This window comes from Schistocerca serialis, unplaced genomic scaffold (assembly GCF_023864345.2).
Source record: "Schistocerca serialis cubense isolate TAMUIC-IGC-003099 unplaced genomic scaffold, iqSchSeri2.2 HiC_scaffold_843, whole genome shotgun sequence".
Classification (NCBI taxonomy): Eukaryota; Metazoa; Arthropoda; class Insecta; order Orthoptera; family Acrididae; genus Schistocerca; species Schistocerca serialis.
In genome coordinates, this window is record NW_026048456.1 from 1,127,342 (window position 1) to 1,136,541 (window position 9,200).

Below are 9,200 nucleotides of genomic sequence, written 5' to 3' on the forward strand. Positions count from 1 at the left end.
ATCGCTCGGAGAAGTTATGCATCATCTTATTATTATTACTATTATTATTATTATTATTGCTGGCAGTGGCTGTAATTATATAGACTTGTTGATAAGCATAACCGGTATTCAGCAGTTGCTATTAAGTCCACACTCTCAAATTTATCTGAATCTAAAAATTTGTGAACACCTCGAATGTGTACTCACGAGCCACCACTGATTCTACCCCGTGCGAAGTAATCCAAATGTTGTCTCGCGGCGATGTGGTAATGAAGAACACCGCCACAGTGCAGTTTAACTGGTCGCTGATAGACACACAGACAGACACTGTCTTTTCACGTTCCTTCAACTGCCTCGTGTTGCGGGGCCAGCCCCTTTTGGAGCTGTAGTCACATAGACCTCACACCATGCGACGTCCGGCTGTCTTTGCACGATTGGGAGACCCCTGGCAACGTGCTCCAGCCATTTCATTCATTTCCGCAGAACAGTTAATATGTTATGTTTATGTTATGTTTCTTTATCTATCTCGTTCTGAAGTGTTGCAGACGTCCTCCCGTTCCTGTCCCAAGTTTTCAAGACTGCAGCCGGCCTGCTTACTTTCTGGGGCGCTTCTTCCGCAGAGTAGATCAAGTCGACCTACATTTACATCTGAATCTAGATAGACTTCTACACTCTACTAGCCACCCTTCGGCGCATGGAGGAGGGTACGTCTGGTTTCGCAGTTTTTTTTTCATGTCATGAAGGATAATTCGAGAAAGGTGTGTGTGAGAGGGGGGCGGGGGGTGGGAAAGCAGATAATGTACGGTCTTCGAATTTAAAACTAAGCTTCTCTGCGATCCCAGCGCCTCTATTGTATCGAATATGGTTGGAGTTTGAGGAGCATATCCACAACGCTCTAGCAGTAACTAAACGACCCCACAGTTACATTAGATTAGATACTGTGTGCTTTTCGTTCCAGTGGATCCATAGTGAAGAAATCATCCAGTATGTAGACACATATCAGGAAGACAAGAATATGCAATAAATATTTCAAAAGAAAAACAGATTTGCTAGTATGCCTTTCACAGATCCCAACCAAAATGGTCTTCACAAACGCGGAATAAGTCAAAAAACGTTGACCATATTTTCTTTTAGAAGCTAATAGCAGATTTGTCTCATAACATGTAAATGTTTAGCACAGTAAGATGAGTATTATGATAACTGTTGGGCTATTTCAGCCAGCTGTGAGCAATTGTTCATCTTCGCTAGTGTGACATCTATATTGAACAAATGCTTGTAGCTCTTAAGGTTTGCGTTTTAAAGGCCACGTTTACCAGCCATTTCCACTTACTTTGGTCCATACTGTCACCTCAGAAAGTCGAGTATCCTACAAAAAATGGTTCAAATGGCTCTGAGGACTATGGGACTTAACTTCTGAGGTCATCAGTCCCCTAGAACTTAGAACTACCTAAACCTAACTAACCTAAGAACATCACACACATCATGCCCGAGGCAGGATTCGAACCTGCGACCGTAGCGGTCGCGCGGCTCCACACTGTAGCGCCTAGAACCGCTCGGCCAAACCGGCCGGCCTGTGTATCCTACAATCTTGGCAACAACAATACAGGTACAGATATTCCACTGTCACAGATATCAGAATAGTTTTTGCTTATAATGTAGACAATTTTAGACGTATGTCTATGCCATCAGTGTTTGCTAAAGTTATTGAAAAGGCTGTATATGTAAGGATAATTGATCATTTTATGTCACACGATTTGCTATCAAATGTACAGTTCGACTTTAGTAATCTTTTAACAATTGAAAATGCTATATTCTCTTTTCTCTGTGAGGTACTGGATGGCTTAAACAAAAGGTTTCGAACGCTAGGCATATTTTTTGATTTAACTAAGGCGTTTGATTGTGTTGATCACAAAATATTGCTCCAGAAGTTGGACCATTATGGAATACGGGGAGTAGCTCACAATTGATTCACCTCTTACTTTAGCAAGAGACAGCAAGAGGTCATTATTCACAGTGTTGAGAATGGCTGTGATGTGGGTTCTGAGTGGGGTATGTTCCAAGGTGGGGAGGGGAGGGGGAGGGTGCCCCAGGGATCAGTGTTGGGGCCACTCCTGTTCCTTATTTATAAATGATATATCCTCTAGTATTACAGGTAACTCAAAAATATTTCTGTTTGCTGATGACACTACCTTGGTAGTAAAGGATGTTGTGTGCAACATTGGCTCGGTTTCAAATGGTGCAGTTCATGACCTAAGTTCATGGCTTGTAGGAAATAAACTAATGGTGAATCACAGTAAGACTCAGTTTTTACAGTTTGTAACACACAATTCAACAAAACCTGACGTTTTAATTTCACAGAATGGGCATACGGTTAGTGAAATTGAAGAGTTCAAATTTCTAGGTGTTCAGATAGATAGTAAACTGTCGTGCAAAACCCACGTTCAGGCTCTTGTTTAAAGACTTAATGCTGCCATTTTTACTATTCGAACGGTATCTGAAGTAAGCGATTGTTCGGCACAAAAATTAATCTACTTTGCTTATTTTCAATCGCTTATGTCGTATGGTACTATATTTTGGGGTAACTCTTCCCATTCTAAGAAGATATTTTTGGGTCAGAAACGGGCGGTTCGGGCAACCAATGGTGCAAGTTCACGAACTTCTTGTCGACCCCTGTCCACGAGTCTGATATTTTGACATTGGTCTCTCAATATATATCTTCCATACTGTCATTTCTTGTTAACAATATAAGCTTATTCCCAAGAATAAGCAACTTTTACTCTGTTAATACTCGGCAGAAATCAAATCTGCATTTGGATCGGACTTCCTTAACTCTTACGCAGAAAGGTGTGCAGTATACTGCTGCATCCATTTTCAAGAAGCTACCACAAGAATTCAAAAATCTTAGCAGTAATCCACGCGCTGTCAAATCGGAACTGAAGAGTTTCCTCATGGGTCACTCCTTCTATACTGTCGAGGAGTTTCTTGAAAAATTACGCTGATTCCTAGGTTATGGTGTCGATTTCGTTTATTTAAACGTATGGCTTGACTTCTTTTGAATTCATAAACATTTTATTTTATCTGTTATTGCTTTTATGTCGTAATTTCATGTACTGACAAGTTCCATTACCTTGGAGATTTGGTCCTCAATTTGGTCCTACGGAACCTGGAGTGTAAATAAATAAATAAATACAAAATGTGGGGTACGGAACGACAACATGAAGTTGTACAACATGAGAGGGTCTCTCCAAAATTTAATGTGTTTTGTGCAGTTTCACGGGAAAAGGTGTATGATCCATTTTTCTTCGTCGAGAACACTATTACAGGAAGCACATATCTCGATATGTTTGAGAACTTTATTTTCCCACAATTGGAGACTGATTCGAACGACTTCATTTACCAACAGGATCGGCCACCTCCACACTGTCATCTGGAAGTGCGGGAATTTTTAAATCAAAGAATTACTGAACGATGGATCGATCGCACTGCATCAAATGTCTCAGCCGTACATTACTGGTCTCCAGGGTCACCGGATCTGACTGTAAGAGATTATTTCTTGTGGGGGTTTATAAAAGACTCTGTTTATGTGCCTCCGTTACCACCAACAATGAATAAAATGAAACATAGCATAGCAGCAGCTGTGGAAGCTGTAACTCAAGACATGCTCGCTGCAGTGTGCGAAAAATCTGAATACCGCATTGACGTATGTCGTGCATCTCAAGGGGGCATATTGAACACCTCTGAAAAGGTATGAAAAAAAGTTTTTTGAGTTTCCAGTGGATCAAAAAACAAAATTCATTCTATATGTTTATTAGTTTCGGAAATATAGGTGTACCATATCTGATGATTCTTTTCGACATACCCTGTCTTTTGGGTAAGAAGCCATGACCGAAAACGCCATCCAGCGGCACAGAGCGCCAAAGTTGTAGGCACCGGTGCGTGTTAGTATATATATATATATATATATATATATATATATATATATATATATATACAGGGTGATTCCGTGATGTTGCAAACTTTCGTGGGTGATGGAGACGGATAAATGTATCAATTTTTGGTAAGGGGTCCTGGTTCGGAAACGAACAAGTCGAAAGTTAGAAGCGAAAATCATTCTGATACCCCTGACAATGGAATAAATGTACCCGCGCGGTCTCAGGCGTCTTGTCACGGTTTGCGCGGCTCCCTCCGTCGGAGGTTCGAGTCCTCCCTCGGGTTTGGGTGTGTGTGTTCTCCTTAGCGTAAGTTAGTTTAAGCTAGATTAAGTAGTGAGTAAGCTTAGGGACCGATGACCTCAGTAGTTTGGTCCCATAAGATCTTACCACAAGTTAGTTTAAGTTAGATTAAGTAGTGAGTAAGCTTAGGGACCGATGACCTCAGCAGTTTGGTCCCATAAGATCTTACCACAAATTAGTTCAAGTTAGATTAAGTAGTGAGTAAGCTTAGGGACCGATGACCTCAGCAGTTTGGTCCCATAAGATCTTACCACAAGTTAGTTTAAGTTAGATTAAGTAGTGAGTAAGCTTAGGGACCGATGACCTCAGCAGTTTGGTCCCATAAGATCTTACCACAAGTTAGTTTAAGTTAGATTAAGTAGTGAGTAAGCTTAGGGACCGATGACCTCAGCAGTTTGGTCCATAAGATCTTACCACAAATTTCCAATCATGCAACTTTCAGAAGTGGCAGTACGGGCCAAATCAAGGAAAAAAAATCTAGTAAACACTCATTCTACAATGCATACCTAAGGAGCTGTGAGCAATTGTTCATCTTCGCTAGTGCGAAACACATCTCTGTGGAACAAGTGCTCCTAGCTCTTAAGGTATGCGCTTTAGAGGCCATGTTTATCAGACTTTTTTACCTGATTTGGTCCATACTACCACCTCTGAAAGTTTCCTACCCTACAGTCTTAGCAACAGCAGTACAGGCACAGTATTTCCACTGGCAGAGGTATCATAACGATTTTCGCTCATAACTTGCAATTCGTTCCCTTCCGGTACAGAGACCCTTACCTCGAATTGACACATTTACCCTCCTCCATCATCCTTGAAAATTCGTATCATCAACACGGAATCTCTCTGTGTATACTCGCCGTCGCCTATTACTTTGACCCTCTGTAGTATCGTTGGATGACGTTTGGCGGATATGGGTTCCTACTTAAAATACTACGTACTCACTCCCTTGTACAAGTTCTAGAAGTTTGTAGCGGGAATTCCCGAACACCCCATATGTGCTCCTGGGTACACTTTACAATCCAATACCTGGTTTCGGAATATTTGTCTGATGACGATGTAATCTAGATGACATTATCCCGTATCTTCAGACCTTTTTCAAGTATTCCTCCTCTTGTGGTTTTTAAACAGTGTATTCGCCATTGCTAGCTGAAATTTATTTCAAAAATCAATTAGACTTTCTCCTGTCTCATTCTCACTATCAAACCCATATTGAACCGTAACCCTTTCTTCTATTCCTTCCCCCACAACCGCGTTCCAATCCCGCATGGTTATTAGATTTCCATCTCCCTTTATATACTGAATTACCCGTTCAGTACCGTCGTATACTCTCTATGTCTTTTCACCATCTGCTTGTGACGTAGGCGTGCATTCCTGAACTATTGTTGTTGACGTCGGTTTGCTGCCGCTTCTGTTGAGAGCAAACCTATTGCTGAACTGTGAAAGTAGCTCGCTCTCTGCCCTACTTTCCTATTAATAACGAATGCCACTCCTGTTATTTTCTGCTGCTGTTGATATTTCACGATATTCGCTCGGCAACAGTTTCTTATCTTCTTTCTATTTCACTTCACTGACCTCCTACTACATCCAGATAGAACCTTTGCACTTCCATTTTCAGATTTTTCTAGCTCTTCTTCCCCTGTTCAAACTCCTGACGTCCCACGCTCCTACTCATGCAATGTTATCCCTTCCTTGGTTGTTCAGTTTTTTTCTCATTGTTACCTCCCCCTTGGCAGCCCCCTTCACAGATCCGAATAAGGGACTAATCCGGAGTCTTTTGCCAATGGACAGGTCATCAGTTACAAGCCACGCGTCATGTGGGTACAAATTGTCGTGTCTTTAATGAAGAGCTTTCCATTGCTTTCTGCATCCTCATGCCGTTGATCATTGCTAATTGTTCTGCCTTTCGGAAAATTCTCGAAAATTTTTGTTTTGAATTTAAGCGGCTTCGAAGAACACTGGACCCTGGACGTTTTGATTATTAGTGAAAGTCAGTCCCCCCCCCCCTTTTTTTTGCATCAGCTCGGGGCGGACGTTGTAAGACATCCGTTTTAGTTCGTTGTTGATCGATTAGCTCAGTTTTTTTATTACAGAGGGCTGCTAACCCTCTGACCGAACACGCTGAGCTACCGTGCCGGCATGCCTCAAAATATAAGGAGCGCTGAATTACGTATATTACAACTGCTCACTATTCTTCAGCGCTTTGCAGTATTATTTGTAGTGAAATCCTGTAACTGGGTTCTGACTGTCCTTCATATTATGATGCGGCACCTGTTTTCTCTTACACGATATTGTAATGTCATTAATTATGTAAATCGGTTGCTTATTAGTACTGCACATCTGCTTACAGTTTTTTAAATGAGAAAGTGGTATCAAAGAAAGTGTTTATGCTTTGTAGAAATTTATTATATTTCTTGTTCAAGTTGTCTGTTTTGTAGCCTTCTTGAGGAGTTTTCACTTCGTGATTGGCTTTAAATGACGGCTCTGCAAGCAGAGTCAAATTTTCTCCACTCAGGACTGGATATGCGTGCCGTCCTCGTCATTCACATCGTTGTCAGACGCAAATCGCCGAAATGGCGTGTAATACTGGGTTGGCGCATAAGTTTGTAGCCGTTTTCCGCAAGTTTAATAAACACAACAGATACACATAACAGGGGCTTTAGTCATCAATAATATATTCTCTCTCACTATTTACAAAACTCAACGCTGGGATAGTTTCTCGTTCCGTTACTGTAGAAATTACGTGGTTTGGAGGCGAAGAACTCGTCGAGCCATGTTCGGAATGCATTTTCATCGAGAAAGGAAGTTCCTTGAAGGTTGTTCGATAGAGAGCAGAAAAGGCGAAAATCTGGGGGCGCCAGATCAGGTGAATAAGGTGGGTGAGGAATGACTTCTCAACCCAACTCGTACAGTGTCTTTTGTTAGTCTAGCAGAATGCGGGAGGCCGACAACATGGAGTAGCATCACATCACGCAGTCTCCCTGATCGTTGTTCTCGGATTGCGTCTGAAAGATGTCTCAGTCGTTAACAACAAATGTTAACAGTGATGGTTACACCTCGGAGAAGCAATTCGTAGCACAGCACATCGCCGCTGTTCCACCGGATGCATAACATTATCTTTTCTGGATGCGCGGAGGTATTTGTACGGTGAGTTGCTGCTTTGTTTGGGCTCAACGATACCTTTCCTTTCCGTTAGTTAGTATGTTGTTGATGTTGTGGTCTTCAGTCCACAGACTGGTTTGATGCAGCTCTCCATGCTACGCTATGCTGTGCAAGCTTTTTCATCTCCAAGTAACTACTGCAATCTACAGCCATCTGAATCTGCTTAGCATATTCATCTCTTGGTCTCCCTCTACGATTTTTACCCTCCACGCTTTCCTCCAGTACCAAATTGGTGATCCCTTGATGCCTCAGAATGTGTCCTACCAACCGATCCCTTCTTCTAGTCAGGTTGTGCCACAAATTCATCTTCTTCCCAGTTCTATTCAGTACCTCCTCATTACTTACGTGATCTACCCATTTAATCTTCAGCATTCTTGTGTAGCACCACATATCGGAAGCTTCTGTTCTCTTCTAGTCTAAACTGTTTATTGTCCGTGTTTCACTTCCATACATGGCTACGCTCCATAAAAATACTTTCAGGAAAGACTTCCTGACAGTTAAATCTATACTTGATGTTAACAAATTTCACTTCTTCAGAAACGCTTTCTTTGCCAGTGCCAATCTACATTTTATATCCTCCTTACATCGACCATCATCTGTTATTTTGCTTCCCAAATAGTAAAACTCACTTACTACATGCTTTAAGTGTCTCATTTCCTAATCTAATTCCTTCAGCATCGCCTGATTTAATTTGACTAGTGGCCGTGTGGTTCTAGGCGCTTCAGTCTGGAACCGCGCGACCGCTACGATTGCAGGTTCGAACCCTGCCTCGGGCATGGATGTGTGTGATGTCCTTAGGTTAGTTAGGTTTAAGTGGCTCTAAGTACTAGGGCACTGATGACCTCAGATGTTAAGTCCCATAGTGCTCAGAGCCATTTAATTTGACTACATTCCATTACCCTCGTCTTGATTTGGTTGCTGTTCACCTTATATCCTCCTTTCAAGACACTGTTCATTCCGTTCAACTGCTCTTCCAGGTTCCTTGCTGTCTCCGACAGAATTGCAATGTCATCGGCAATCCTTAAACTTTTTATATCTTCTCCATGGATTTTAATTCCTACTCCAAATATTTCTTTTTTTCCTTTACTGCTTGCTCAATATGTTGTTGTTGTGGTCTTCAGTCCTGAGACTGGTTTGATGCAGCTCTCTATGCTACTCTATCCTGTGCAAGCTTCTTCATCTCCCAGTACCTCTCAATATACAGATTGAATAATATCGTGGATAGGCTACAACCCTGTCTCACTCCCTTCCCAACCACTGCTTCCGTTGCATACCCCTCGACTCTTATAACTGCCATCTGGTTTCTGTACATGTTGTAAATAGCCTTTCGCTCCCTGTATTTTATCCATGCCACCTTCATAATTTGAAAGAGAGTATTCCAGTCAACATTGTGAAAGCTTTATCTAAATCTACAAATGCTAGAAATGTCGGTTGGCCTTTCCTTAATCTATCTTGTAAGATAATTCGTAGGGTCTGTATTGCCTCACGTGTTCCAATATTTCTATGGAATCCAAACTGATCTTTAGTTAGCATAAGGAAACAATTTCTCGTCACCAGTAACGCCACAGGATAGGAAAGATCGGTGTTTTTCAGAAGCCGACTGAAGACGAGCAAGTAGAGACGCACATTTGGCTGCCAGCTGATTTTTGTGATTGTGGGTTAGAGCATGCGGTACCCAGACAACCGATTTTTAAACTTCTCCATTGCATTCAAATGTCACACGATGGTGGACCAATCGCAGTTCATCGCATTTGCCAGTTCTCGAGTACTGCTAGTTCTCGAATACACTACCGTGGATCATTGTAGATTAATGCGTTCAACCGATCTTCATCA